Raw genomic sequence first — 14927 nt, forward strand, 5'->3', positions numbered from 1 at the left:
TAAGGCCAATCTGATGACTAATCATTCCACCTCTGTAAAGACACGCACTTAGTAACATTTTCAAAATAAATGTGGGCCATTGCGTATCTCTGATCTGATTAACCTGTTACCAGACTATTAATACGCTATGTTTAAAAAGTCTGAGAAAAAGGACGATTCTTTTAAGGGAACATATTCTCAGGTGTAGCAAAGAGAGTCTTTCATTGTAGCAACTGACGGTGTGTTCGAAACCGGGATATATTCTGCGATTCTTCACCTCCGTTGATGGGATCGTACGCAACCCTAAAAATATTGCAAAGAAAGCAATTAATACTACGTTAGAATGGTTCGTGTGTTGTGATCACATTTGCCGAAAGGTTCCTTTTGCAGATCCACCCTGTGCTATTGTGTAATCATATTTCACCCTGTTTTAAGCAAAACAGACCCTATTATGAAAAATGCGAGCTGTCCATTCTAAGTGTCACATTCCGGGCTTAAAAGAAGCAAACACACAAAACTTCCTTTGCTAATTGAAAACACAAGATATTCAGATATTTCCAGTATTTTTGTTGTATTTTACGGTTGTTAAATCCGATGTGTAAAATGATTTTAGAGATGAGTTATAGGGGGAAATAATTGAACTGATGTTCAGTACGTCATGCAGTTTTATGATGTATTTTCTGTCCTTTTTTAAAGAAAAGATAAGAAAAGTCAATGTATTTACGTCCATTCCTTATCACTCTTACCCTTTCCGCGTTTTTTTTTTCATTTTTAAACAATGTTATAGAATGTCAGACCCTTAAATACGTTTGTGTGTAGAGAAATGCACCTTTCCCTCTGTCTTTAAGCTGTACCAATATTGTTACTAAGGCAGTGTTTATGAAATGCAGCTGTTAAACATGAATAAAAGTCCATAATGTGAAATGAAATTTTGCTTGGGATTCTTCTATCGATTGTTATCGATTTTATGCATGTCTGGGCGTTCTTACGTCTAGAGAAAACTAGGGACAGAGAACCCAGGGAGAAGTTTGCCTAATACTTTAAAGGTGACCCATTTTAATGCTTTTCATTTTTCTTACTACGGAAGAACTTCATTTGACTTTACCCAGCTGACTACATTATCTCTCCCAACTGAACCTGCCAATTACATTGCTCCTCACAAGTTGCTTTCTCCTTGAAATATCCTGAGGAAAATGCATTTCCCCACCCACCCACACACTTTTAAAACAATTGATCCCTGTATAGGAAGCTTCAAAAATAGCCTCTTTCTTTTGCTAGGACCGTTGGAGACAGATACAATATCCCCATACCTGTTGCAAGAATTTGAGGATATTTTCTCCACATTTTTTCCCCAGGAATCAAATTATAAACGTGAATGGAATCTCTTGCATAGTTCTATCAGAGTGATGATCCATTGTTATGTCACGACTCTGTAATCTGCCTTTTCTTTCTAATATAGTATTTTCTTTACCCTACATATTATTGCTGCTTCCCTTTCCCCTTCATCAATAGCAATGGTGTTATGAAAATGGCTGAGGTATTAACTGTTAAATGGGAATTCACATCATGACCACACGCCGATGGACAGAAACACATAATCTGTATGCCCAAGCACCTCATAGGGGAATCTGAATTTTGATCTGCAAACTTTCCATGGGAAGTCTGAAATGAATTATTGGATAATCTTTAAATAAGTGGTCGGCGGATGGTCCTCACTTTAATTTTGGACTCAGTCTCAGAGCTGTTTGAGAAAGCTGTCAAACCCCATTACAACACAGCCCTGTGAGATGCAAGCCCAAAAGCTTTGAAGGGTTTTAAGATATCTCCCCAATCCTCCATAACAAGTAGGGACAGAAATGAGAGCTTCAGTTTGCAAATACTTTATGGTGATTCGAACCGTTTGGCTTTATTCTATTCTATCTTCTCCCGGATGAAGGGGAGAGGAAAGGGGAAGATTTATTTTAAGATCTTAAAGAGAAAAAGCAACCAATCATCGAGAAGTCCCCTTTATTTCTCTGCCCGGCCAAATTAAAATCTAATTTTTAGTTGGAGTACGCAACTGGATTTTGAGGTTGGCCATCTGAGTAGGTCTGTCTGCCGTGTCAGATCAAGGGGGGGGGGAGAACTTCCACTGTATTAACCTATTACCGTTGAGTGAAGGTGTAATGCAAATCCTCGGAAAATGTTACATAACCCTGTGCCCTTTTGGGCAAAAGTTTCCAGGAAAGCCTGATGGATTTGTCGGAGCGAGGTGGTACCCCGGGAACACACCCACAGACACAGAGAGATCCTTCCTTTGATGGCACGTGGAGTGGTGTGGTAAGGCGAGTCCGAAAATAATATAACACATTTGTGGACATAAACAATTCTCTCTTCCTATAGTGTTACCAAAAGCATTTCAATTAATTAGTCCGAGCCTTAAGGCTGCTAATGAGACTCGTCACTAGGAAGCTAAAAAAGAGAGTGCTTAGTAGGTATCAATGAGAACTGTGTAGGTAAGTAGGTCACACACACACACACACACACACACACATACAGTATTGGGTTTTTTGGTTGATGGAAATACACTGGGGCTGGGGGAAAATGAAGGGTGTTTTCTTTGCCTTCAGTATTTTCTCACTTCAAAGCCGGTGGGCAAGTGTTTAAGGGAAGACTTTCACTTCCAGAAAGCCACCAAAGGGGCAGGTTGTATTGGCATGTGGGAAGGGTCACATCAATTCTTTTGACGTATGAAAGACTGCCACAGTCCACGAAACCGAAGGCATTCTTGCTTTCCAATTTGGCCTGACCGATGCCTGCCCACCCCCTAAAAAACGCATCGTTCAGGGGATAATTAGATTATAAAAAGCATTAACTTTGTTTTATTGATTTCCATGTACATCTAGACATAGTGTGGGAATGGGATCTGAAAGCAAAGGGCTGGGGTTTTTTCTTTTCTTAATTGCTTGGATCTCGCGAGAAACCTGCGAGAGTTTGACTTCTCTCCCCCCACCCGCCCTCATCCCCCAGCCAAAGTTTTGCTGAAAGAATCGGGGGCGGGGGGAACCAACCACAAGTTATTTCCCCTGCTCCCGGATCAGGTTACCACGTTGCACCGGAGTTTTCACGTGTCCCTCCTAAATCAAGCTCTTCCTAATTTTCCTCGGGGGGCAATGGCAGGGCCAGGGTTAAAGAGCATTCCCCAAAGTTACCAGGAAGGTCCCCCATCCTTATATACTCCCTCTGAAAGAGACAAGAAGCCCCTAGGAGAGAGATGCTCTTCCTGACGCAGGCTCTGGGATGCTGCAGTGCTTGCCAGACTGAAAGCTCACCCCCTCGAGAGAACAGGTAACTGATTTAGAGGCGGTTTGGGAGAAGACGTCACCACGCTCCTGCGAAATAAAGCAAACCGGGGGTCAAAAAAAAAAAAAAAAGCAACGTGTTCATATCTACGGTTTTTTATTAATATCATACAACAGACGTGGTTCATCCTCCTGCCATCTGGCAGATCCAAAGTTTTGGCGTCCACAAGAGTGGATTTATGTCAATCCAGACTCAGGTGAAACACCCTCCCTGAGTCATCAGCCCTACTCAGCGTTCAGCTGTGACTGTGTTTTGTTGTAGGGCGATTCCCGATGGCTTCGCAGGTTTACTGGGTGGGTGGGTTGGAGGGGGATGGGAATGGAAACTCTCCCCTTTTCCCGGTGGTGGCGGCGGGAGATCCGGGGGAGAGAGTGGTGAATTGGTGTGAAGTGAGTGGGATTATTGCCCTAATTTTGGACAATGATAGCCCAATGAGGTAAAAACAAAAGTCTGCTTCATTATATAGAACAAAATGTAATTTATACCCAGGGATGGCTGTCCGCTGCGATTTCCATCATTTGCTGATAGCGATCACACTTATTACTTTTCTTCAAAGTCTTTTCCCCCCTTAAAAAAAAAAGAAAGAAAAAGAAAGAAAAGAGGGCATTTATGCTAAATTGCCCAACGCGAGTGTGATAACTGTCAAAAGTTTGACATCAAAGGGAACTAATATTATTCAGTTACCAGAGGAGCTGTCTGTCTAAATAAGAATATCTTAATTACTGAAACACAACGGTAGAAAAGGGAACAGATCTGAAAAGGCGAGGGGGTGTGGGGGGGCTTTTCAGTCTGTTCCTTTTTGATGAACCATCTATATTAGGCCACTGTGCAATTCTTAATCATGTTTAGTGGTTTTACCCTTTCTCTCTCCTCATCGGTCCTCTGAACTTTATAACTTTATGTAAACACGTTGTCAGTTTGAAAATAATCTTCTCTGGGTTCTTATTAGAAGAAATTTCAATCTTCTTCAGTTCTAGATTAGGCAGTCTAGTTTTCTCTATCAGTGAATGGACTGGGGTTTCTTGAACAATAATGTGCCAATTGTTGATGGTTTGTGACCCATAAAATGTGAGGGTGACTATTCTGGCTTTGGTATGTAATTATGCAAAACACTTTCTATAAAGGCTTGCCATCTGATCTAATGACAGTCCCTGCGGTCTATTTCAAAAAGGGAGGGTCTATGTATATACAGCTCCTGAGAGAAAGAAAAGTAACATTTTGTGTTAATACAAGTTTTATGGGGGAAAAATGGATAAATACAGAAACATGTGAACACACACAGGCAGGCGTTTGCTAGGCAAATTAAACTAATGATGAGTTATTTTAATAAGTTAATCATAGCAACAGAACGAACCTATGTCCAAAGGGAGGGGGGAAAGTAATGTGAAATCTATAAAAATATCTGCCACATAAAGACACCTTTGCAAATATTTAAAGATTACCATTTAAATAGACCCCTATGTCGCATGTGGCTAGAAGTTTGGAGGGCCGGGCTGCATGGGAGAGGCATGTGTACACTTGAACGGCACATACTTTGTAAGATCTTAAACATTTCATCACTTTCAGATTTTAAAATTGAAAATAAAATTTGTGATCCTTAATTCCAATTAGAACTCTCACCTACCCAGGTCAGTTACAATAAATCTAACATTCTGAATGACAACGATCCTGATGTTTGAGATACAGCATTTCGACTGATAAATTAAATGCCAGGGTCCAGTGTTATCACATCCGTCTCTTTTGAAAGATAAACAATCTAGGCGCGGTAGAAAGTTCAGGTAAACAGGTGAATGGGAAGTGACTGACACCTGGGATTCTAGAAAGTTAGCGAAGTTTGCAAGGAAAATATAAAGGCTTTGAGCTTCTCTGGTTCATACCAAATGACAATTTATTACGTCACAAGACAGAACTTAAACACTGCTGTAAATGGCCTGTTATAGATTAATAAGAGATGAAGTATACTAACAACTGGGACTGCAATGGCAGTAATAGTTATTGGATTGTACTGTTTCCAAAGCACACGCACACACACACAGCTAGCTAGCTAGCTAGCAATAAAGAGCAAATAAGATATAATTATAACTATACATCGCCACATGATGGGAGTCCAGTGTATATCTCCACATAGTCATGATGTGTGTCCAGTGTGACATGTTTAATTCCCCTGTGGAATAAAGTAATAAGATTTTTGTAAAGACTGATTAAAAGGGAGAATAAACAAAATATCAACATGACACAGAGAGAAAGTGGAATCGATAATTAGAAGCAAAAAAAGCTCAGGTAATTATGATCTGAAATTAAATATCATGTTTAAGACGGCTCCTTTGTAATGTAGTGAAGATTTCGGATTCATATACATAATAAACACTCAGGTTGTCATCTGGAGGTGCAAATCTGAAAGATATTCCAGCAAATGAAGTGCTGGCAGAGAGAGGTATAAAGGGATCTACGTCTGTCAGGGGTCAGACAGCCTGAGATTGCTTCTAGAGATCTTTTGAAAATTCCACACGATTGAAGGCTTAGGGGCTTTACTGCGTTCGCATTTCAAACTCAGATCAGTGAGATCACAATGAAAAATAGAGGTCTGGAAAATTTTGATGCAAAGATGGCCACAGGCTTCAGTGATTTTTTTTTTTCCCGAGATAGACACCCTGACATGACTATGATCCCCGGGATGACAGAGTTGTCAGAAAAGAAAGAGAAAATTGCATCTTGTCTTGTAACTTCCTATCAGTCAAAAGGAATTTAGGATCCTCTTTCTTTAAAAGACAGAGGAGAAAAGAGAGAGAGAGATGACGCTTTCCTACCAAGCTAACAAAAGTGAAGACTTCTGTGTTTTATAATTAATGTTCCACACCTAGACATTTTCTAAAATGTTTTCATTTGCCCCAAACCATCAGAATCAGTGCCTCATAGTTTCAATTCCTGATCAACTTATATCCCTTCCAAATAATTTCCACATGATTTTGCCTATATTAATTTATTTAAAAATATATTTGACATTGGTTTTCATTTTGAATTGAGCTCAATATGCAGGTGGTTTGCTACAAGTATGTCAGATAATTATTGTTTCCTAAATAGGAAAACATTTTAAAAAGTCAGTGCTGCCTGGAGTGTAGTTATCAGTGTAAGACAATCAGACTAGCTGGTTGGAAATAATACACTAGCTATATATTCGAAAAAGTGTCCTGCCAAGAACTTTGGGATGGTAACAGAAGGCTATATAGGTAAGAAAGGGATAGATTGTATGCAAAAAATGTTCAATATACTCCATATATAACGCATTTGGAGAAGTCAGTGCAATAGCAAGTTTATTATAATCTTAATCATTTTAAATGAATTGATATTGATTTTCTGAAGATAATGAAGAGTAGTTAAATGCAGTGATTTATAATTATTGTGCGGGTTTAAAAAAATTACATGGGTAACTTTGACAAATGAACAAGGTGTTTTTGGAAATAGCAATTTGGAGTATATTTTTTCTTAATTAGCTCAAGGCCAAAGGTTTAGAGAGCTCGAATTATGTCCAAGTTATCTCACTTGCACATTAGGATCCGTTAGATGCTACGTGAGCAATAAAAATTAAGAAATAGCATAAAATACGTTGTGTTCCGCCTCCCTGCTTGATTTTTGTTTATTTATTTAGCTGATTCGCTTTTGTAGCTGGATGTTCTTTCTTAGGTGAGAAAAAGGAAAGAGAATAGAATACATTTAGTTTTAACAGTTTTACGGGATGGAAACAATTATTAAAAGCAAAGATGGTTGCTTGTATAAAAAAGGATGAACAAAAAAAATTTGGATCAAACTGTAGAGAAAACGATGTATTAAAAAATAATCTCCAGACATAAATAAATGCCAGGTCCCTCTGAGAAGAGAAAAGATCATAGGCAAAATATGTAACATGATAAGGTTTTAATTTCTTAAATTACCATTAGAAAACCTATTAAGATTTTATTTTTAAAAAGCTTTCCAATCTCGCTCTTCTCCCTCCCCCTTCCTCCCCCACGCCCCTTCAGCTCCGTGCAATTGACAAAGATACCTTCGGTAGAATGACATCCTAGTAATTAACACAATAGAAAATGTGTGTATTTTTTTACCATCAAAAGTAACTAGATAATTAACAAATAACCCATAATTATCTATAGAGCTCACTTTTCTTAAATGAGGATTGACATTTTAAGAAGAAAAATAAAATCTAACACACAACTTGCAAAAAAAAACCATTAAAAAACTTTTGAAAGACGTGTTTGATGTGCATTGTCCTTTGGTGTGAATATTTATGCCAATGACACAGACATAATTTTACAGAAATTGTATTTAAGATATTAAACATCTGAAGGACTTTCAAGAAAATAATACAAGTCTTCAGTGATGAGTTCCCTTACCAGAATTTCAGAAACCCGTTCTTCAAAAGATTAGACAATATAAGGAAGATATGTATTTTGGGAGGAGGGAGAGTTATGCCTACATTTTCGTTCAGATATGTCAGAGTTTTCAAGATATTGTATAAATAATTAGGTTAAATTCTTCGGGAACACCTTTCTAAGTTGAGAAGAAAGAACAGGATGGACTAACGAAGGAGAAAGAAACTAGTAATACTGAGAGTGTTTTGGGTTCTGCAGGAAAAAATATAAGAAGACAGGTTTGGAGGAACGAAAATCCCTTGCTGGAGGAAAAAATAAAGTGTAATTTTGTTCACAAAAATTAATTTCAGGCTTTATCTCACTTTCTTGTTTCCTGAAGTTTTTTAACTGAACAAAACTATATTTTGTGGGACAAATCACAAAAGTTTCTTTAAGTTTTAGATAGATATAAATAGTCTATACAAGTTTCATATATATGTGTGTGATTGTGCGCCTCTCTGTAAAATCGTTGTCTATGAAACAATCAAGTCAAACTGAAACAAAATGAAATAACAGGTTTGGGGCTCTGGGTTAAAATAGAAAGTGAAGTTAATATGCAATCAGAAATCCGAGATGCAAACAAAAATCTATCAAAACGAACTTTCCAAAGCGCAAATAATTTTGCTTCCTGACAAATAAATTACGAGAAAGTTTAATGCTCACGTTTTTACGATGCACTGGGGAATATCTGGGACTATTTTAAAATGGAATATTGAACACACAACTGTCTCTTTAACAGAATCTTGGTTGGTGTATTTACTTTGTTTTTGTTTTTTTTTTATCCCTCCTTCAGGTTTTTTAATGGCGATATGGAAGATGGGACTCAAAGAGAAAGATTTTCTTTCTTTCTTTCTTTTTTAAAATATTCTCCTTTTAACACTTGCAAAAGGGCAGCTGAGGCTTTAAACTCGGGTTATCTGCGAACCCAGGATTTTTTTTTTTATTGTTTAGATATAGATGTTTTGATCAACAAGGTTTACAAATTATTCGACCATTAAAAACAAAAACGACAACCAAGAAGTCAAAATCATCTCGCTAATAGATTTGTAAATAAATTGATTCCCTTGAGCAGCTACAGTCCAGGTCAATAAGAGCAAGGGGCCCGATTCTGCTTTCCTTGGTCAGAAAATACGTCTGGATCTACCCCTAGCTTTTTATTTATTGTTTTTATTGTTGTTAATATCCCAGTCCGGGATGTCCTCTTCACTGCTGCTCTTCTACCAGTTGGAGTTGCTGACCATCCCGCTCCCATCACGTTATATGTAAAAGCAATAATAATAATAATTAATAATAACTCATAATAAAAATAATAATAATAATAAGAAGAAGGCTGATCTTTGATGCTGAATGTTTTCGGATGATTTTCAGATTAGAAACACGGAATAAATGCTTAAGAGCCCCTTCTTGACTCTGCTCCCAGCAAACATCCTGTGGATTCCTACAGGTGTAACCTGCCCCCTCTGCAATGATCCAGGCACATAGCCAATGACCGACCTAAGGGTACTTAGTAGAGAGTCGTCAGTATTCCCAGTTACAGATTCTTTTGCTGACCGTGGACTCAAACCTTGAGGCCCTACCACTTATGCTCCCAAAACTCCCCCTGAAATCTTACTTCTGCTGTCATTTACATCAGAGTAAATCCTCAGTAACTCCACTGGAGTCAAACAAGTTATTCTACTCCTATGGAAAGTTTTGGCTGTGCAAATATGGAAGATCGGGCAATATAGTGTTTCAAAAAAGCATTGTACTTGCGCTTCTATAAATTGACGGGGTTACAAAAAACCCACAGATACATTTGTTGCACTAAAAAACACCTCCAAGAGTTTATAATGCTTTTTTCATATACCCTCAAGTAAATTAAATCCCCCTTAAATCTTCTCAAGTGCAACTAGAGACGGCAGCTAATATTAATATTACCATTAATTGAAATGATAACGGTGTCTGAGTTATTGGGAGTTTTCCTTGAGCTTTTTATATGTATGATTTAGGACTGCACTCAGAAGCAATCATTTCTCTGTGTACAACTTACAGTACTGATTCCGCAATTCCTCACATTTGCTGGATGCAGTTAATGCTGGGGTATCAGTGGATGTTGAATAAAAATCGTGTGGTCTATAATGTATATATTGTTCAAGGTAGCGTCATATATGTATGTATATATTGGAATATGCATATGTATGTATATGTCAATGGGTACATGCTATGTATATGTCTGGTGTGTGTTTCATATAGATATAGACTATATATATATATGAGAGGACTTGATTTACCCTACTTGCTATTAATTATTAATATTATTACTATTACTATTTCTATTACTACTACTACTAATTATTTTATTATTATTATACTTTAGGGTGGGAAAAACTGTAAGAATTATTCCCAGGCAAAAATATTGCTATGTAGATTTCATATGATCTTTCTAATTCCACGTTTTATATGCTATGACTTCTTGCCAGCATCTCAGTATGTTCCTGTTTAGATATACTAAGCTCCTTGAAATTAATTAACCTGTGGTCAGGAAAAAAAAAGAAAAAAAAGTAATACTGGTTAAGCTATATTCCTTTACAACGTTTGGTCACAGTTAGTTACAGAATTTTCCAGCTGTGAAGATGATGTACACTATTTACTGTAATTGAATTGCTGTTATAACACCTTTCAAGAGGAAAAGTGATACACGCCAAAAGTTTAACTGACGCTCGGGTCTTATCTGGAATAAAAACTTCACTTGAGTCATTACATTCAGAAAGGGTTCTAATACTGTCCATTTATGCTTGTCTTTAAAGTTGGGTGTGCAATTTTATTTCCTTTGTAATGTCACCAGGGGAGAGTGAATGTTAGAGCATCCCTAGGTAACAGCAGTACTGTTATGGGAAGTGCAGGTGGAATAGCTAAACCAATCGAAGCAATAAATCTCCCCTAGTGACTGCGAATGCACACTGGAAAACGTACCTAAAAGGCAAATAATGTCTTAGAATTATAATGAAAGCAATGACATTTCATAGAAACATGTTCGTGGCATTGTGGTACATTTTAAAGCCAAGTTGTGTTGCATCCAACGTACTGTGTTGTGCAAAGATCTATCTTGATCTCCTTCCTCTGAGGTTTGCACAACGGCTTGAATTTTCGATGCTATAAACACAAAATCGCCCTAGAATTTACAGCCAATCGGTCCAACCAGCGGAGTCCACAAACAACATAGAACCAGGGCAACCTGCCACCGTCCATACCACTGCAGATGGTTTCCATTGCTCCCTGAACTAACTTACCTAGTTCTCAGTCTCATCATCAAAAGTTACCTAAAGTGATCACCTAACACCACCGCTGATAAATGCAAGATCTCAGCGTTCGTAAGAAGTTCAGAGCGGTTTGCAAACTTCAAAAATACAACTCGAATCAAAATGCGACCCATTAAAAATCTGACACTGAAATTGATATTTGGGTAGATGCCTTAAAATGCCAATATCCAGTTGCTGCTTCGATTAAAGCTTTTAGGTAACTTACAAGTGACATAGAATGCCTTCCATACTCTACGTATTCTGACCAGTGTGTGTGGGTGAGTGGGGAGGATTTGGGGGGGGGGGGAGGGAGGAAAAGAAGGGGAAATCAATGTATACCTTGAAGCAATAAAAAATAAGTCTTCACATGTTTGGGATAGGCCACTGAATGTAGTTCCTATATGCCTTCCAAACAGTAACAGATTCTTTAGGGCATGGGAGTGATTATTCTGTAAAATAATTTCAAAGCAGACTGCTCATCAGATCCCATTATTATTACAAGGGAGGACGGGGGGGGGGGAATCTGTCACATTTGAAAACAAACAAACAAACAAACAAACAAACACATTTTTAAATAATTTCTGTAACTTTAGCTACCTTTGGCGTTTTTGGCAAGAGAACAAATAAAAAACCCGAGGAATCAAAAGTGTCCCCCCCCCCCACCCCTTCAGTGCCACCTCACAGCCTTCCCTTCAGCAACTTCAAAGAGGACTGAAAGGACAAACATTCTGATTCAGCTAATAATACAGGGAGGGACAGAATTTGCATTCCTTAGCACACAGAAGTGCTCATTAATCGAATCATGTATTTGGCTGAGAACATCTTCCCAGTGCCGCTGGGGGGATTGAAAAGTGTTGGAATAGTGACGAGGGGAGGGCTGAGCAGAATTTCTGATTGACACTTTTTGCCAAGAAGGTATCTCCGGTCAGTGATGACTATTTTACACCTGTCAAACAACAACCATCAATAACAATAATACGCAATGGAAAAGCTGGGGAGAGACTGTCCTGCAGCTTTTGCGGCTTTGCTTCAGAGAGATCGGCAATCTGCACCGTCACCAGGACCATGCTAAAATTGCGCTGCTAGGCCCATGTACTTACAGCTCTTAGGGACAAGGTCCCCAGTAATCAGCAGGATCAGCCCTCGTGTCTGTGAATGGGTGATGATGCCCTGCACATTAAAAACAATCCATGATACACCAAAGGGTTGGCTTCGTTCTCTTATGTTCCCGCAGCCGATTTGCTAGTAGAACTAACGTGGTTTGGGTCTGTCAATACCCAGTGTTGTTACTTTTTCTTATTATTTCTATTGTTAAATGCAGAGGGAAGACATAACTCCGACTGACATCGTCTGAACTCTCTCTCGAGTGAAATCCTTCCCATGCCACATTGTGTGACAGAGCATCATAGGCAGGGAGAGGGGATTTCTTTTAGCGAGGAATAATCGGGTCGTTTTCTGTGCCCAGCAAGCCGTGTCTGTAAGTGGGCTCTCATGCCGTGACACACATTGGCACACTCACCACGAACGTACCTTTACTTTAAAGCAGTCCATGCTGGGAAAGAAAAAGTCGGATCTATAAAGTCTGCACCACCCTTGTAGCTGAGCGCTCTTGGCAGGGTCTGTCCCTTCTCTATCCTGATCAAAAAAATTTGGGGCACAGTTGTCCTTCTTCCGCTCCTATATTTCATTGACTTTGAAACTGCGCTTGAAATAAACCGGAGAGCTAGGAAATTCATTCATGCTCTCTCTGTACAGGAATCTACATATCGGCATAACTCGAGAGAGACAGAACAAGTAGCTTCCCATGCTGGGATATAAGCCAGGCGTGCTGGTGATAGTTTACTTCAAGATACTCCTCTGAAGAACAGTGAGAAAAGCAGGTAGAGGTATCAAAGCAGGGAGAGTAACTTTATTCTTTTCTTTCTAAGGGCTAATGGACGTTTAGAGGGTGAGAAAGAGAGAGAGGGTAGTTTAGTTACACTAGTACTACTATTGTTTTGCCGGCAGGTTTTTTGTTTAGTTTTTGAGTGCGCTCTAGACTGGACTCTTTATTCCTCGGTGTATTTGAATAAAAGTTACCAGGGTGTAGTAACTTCTTATGTTTTACATTGGTATGTACACTCTGCTGAAGAACTCTGTGGCACTCCAAAGCTTGTCTCACCAACAACAGTTGGTCCAATAAAATATATTTCCTCACCTTGTCTCTTATATATGCAATTTTGACACACTTTACTGCTCACTTCCATATGGACATGTTAACCTGATACCAACTTTTCCACTCATGAGCAGGGTTTACCACATCTTTATGCCATCTATCAGAGACAGCAACTGTTGAAGTACATCTTTTAACAGAAAAGTACTCTCTGGTCCCATAGACCTGCTGAGATTTACATACAATAGATCTAATATGAAGCAATCAGCAAAAATTAAAGCTGATTTTTATTAAATCTTTACGTTCATTGGTTTTTTAAAAAAATCCAAAATGAGATCAGGCCTGGATACTTGTAAATAATTATCCCAGGCTTTTTCTTTCACAACAAATGTAAAATTGTATTCGCATTTAAACTATTGTAAATCTGGTGTTATTCCACTGCAATCAGGAATTCTTCTCCAAAAGAGTAGAATTAAGGCCCTAAGGCTTCTTTAAGAATGTTTATTAACACCTAGATCAGCAAACTGGAATTCTCTGGTATTTTAAACACAACTGGTTGTGTTAAAATGAAAATAAATAAATATGAAATCTTAAAAACAGTGTAGAACTGCTTTGCCACTTTAAAAATGATGATTTGGGAAGCTATCCTGCACTCCTTAAACAACTACAGATGTTGTGGCTATTTAATTCATTGATATGGAAAATGTAGATTAAGTCTGATCATAGGGAAAATGGGTAGGTGTGTCTCTGGTTTAAAGGTGATGGGTGAGTGGGACGTGAGAGCAGAATTCATGGTAGATATAAGAACCCCAAATGTATCATCTTGGTTTCTAGCATTTAGTTTTAAAACTATAACTACAACATCATTAACAATATTTTAAATGGAAATATGTTCTGAATTGTTACTTCTAACTGACAAATTTATCATAATTTGAGGTCTTTATATCAAGTCTGCATTTCTTTCAAAAAGGAATTCAACTACAAGTTATTGGGACCAACTTATGTGTTAGGTAAAAATCTCTCCACTGCAGGAATTACTGGATAAAATTTGATTGTGTTCCCTTTGCAGGTCCCTCCTGGCCTTCAAACATGTGGATCTATTTTAATGAAGATTTTTGGTTTGGAATTTCTTTAGTTTTCATTAAATATATTAAAAGGTGGGGGGGGGGGAGGGCGGGGTTCATGCTCAGTCAAGTCCAGCACAGCTGAAAAGAAATTGTTTGTAACTTTAGTGACACTGTATTTCATCAGTGATGAGAACGGGTGCTACAAAGACTATGCTGCTGAAGTTTAGGATTTCTGGGAAGTTTCACATGTGGTTCTCAGAGAGGGTTACAAGCTTTGTGGTTGGTGAGACAGAAGCATATTTAGGTGCTTAGGCTTCAAAGAACTCATAGAATCATAGAATATCAGAGTTGGAAGGGACCTCAGGAGGGCATCTAGTCCAACCCCCTGCTCAAAGTAGGACCAATCCCCAACTAAATCATCCCAGCCAGGGCTTTGACAAGCCTGACCTTAAAAACCTCTAAGGAAGGAGATTTCACCACCTCCCTAGGTATCCCATTCCAGTGCTTCATCACCCTCCTAGTGAAAAAGTTTTTCCTAATATCCAACCTAAACCTCCCCCACTGTAACTTGAGACCATTATTCCTTGTTTTGTCATCTGCTACTGAGAACAGTCTAGATCCATCCTCTTTGGAACCCCCTTTCAAGTAGTTGAAAGCAGCTATCAAATCCCCGCTCATTCTTCTCTTTTGCAGACTAAATAATCTC

At 38.5% G+C, this 14927-nt stretch overlaps 1 long non-coding RNA gene across 1 annotated transcript; it reads left to right on the plus strand.

The window, feature by feature from the left end:
* Window positions 1-3100: 3100 nt before the first annotated feature.
* On the plus strand, window positions 3101-10465 carry LOC122456149. The gene is made up of 2 exons (XR_006274839.1): window positions 3101-3306; window positions 8518-10465. It is a non-coding gene; the product is annotated as an uncharacterized LOC122456149 (long non-coding RNA).
* The last annotated feature ends 4462 nt before the right edge of the window (window positions 10466-14927 follow it).

The sequence above is a fragment of the Dermochelys coriacea genome, chromosome 10 (assembly GCF_009764565.3).
Source record: "Dermochelys coriacea isolate rDerCor1 chromosome 10, rDerCor1.pri.v4, whole genome shotgun sequence".
Taxonomy (NCBI): domain Eukaryota; kingdom Metazoa; phylum Chordata; order Testudines; family Dermochelyidae; genus Dermochelys; species Dermochelys coriacea.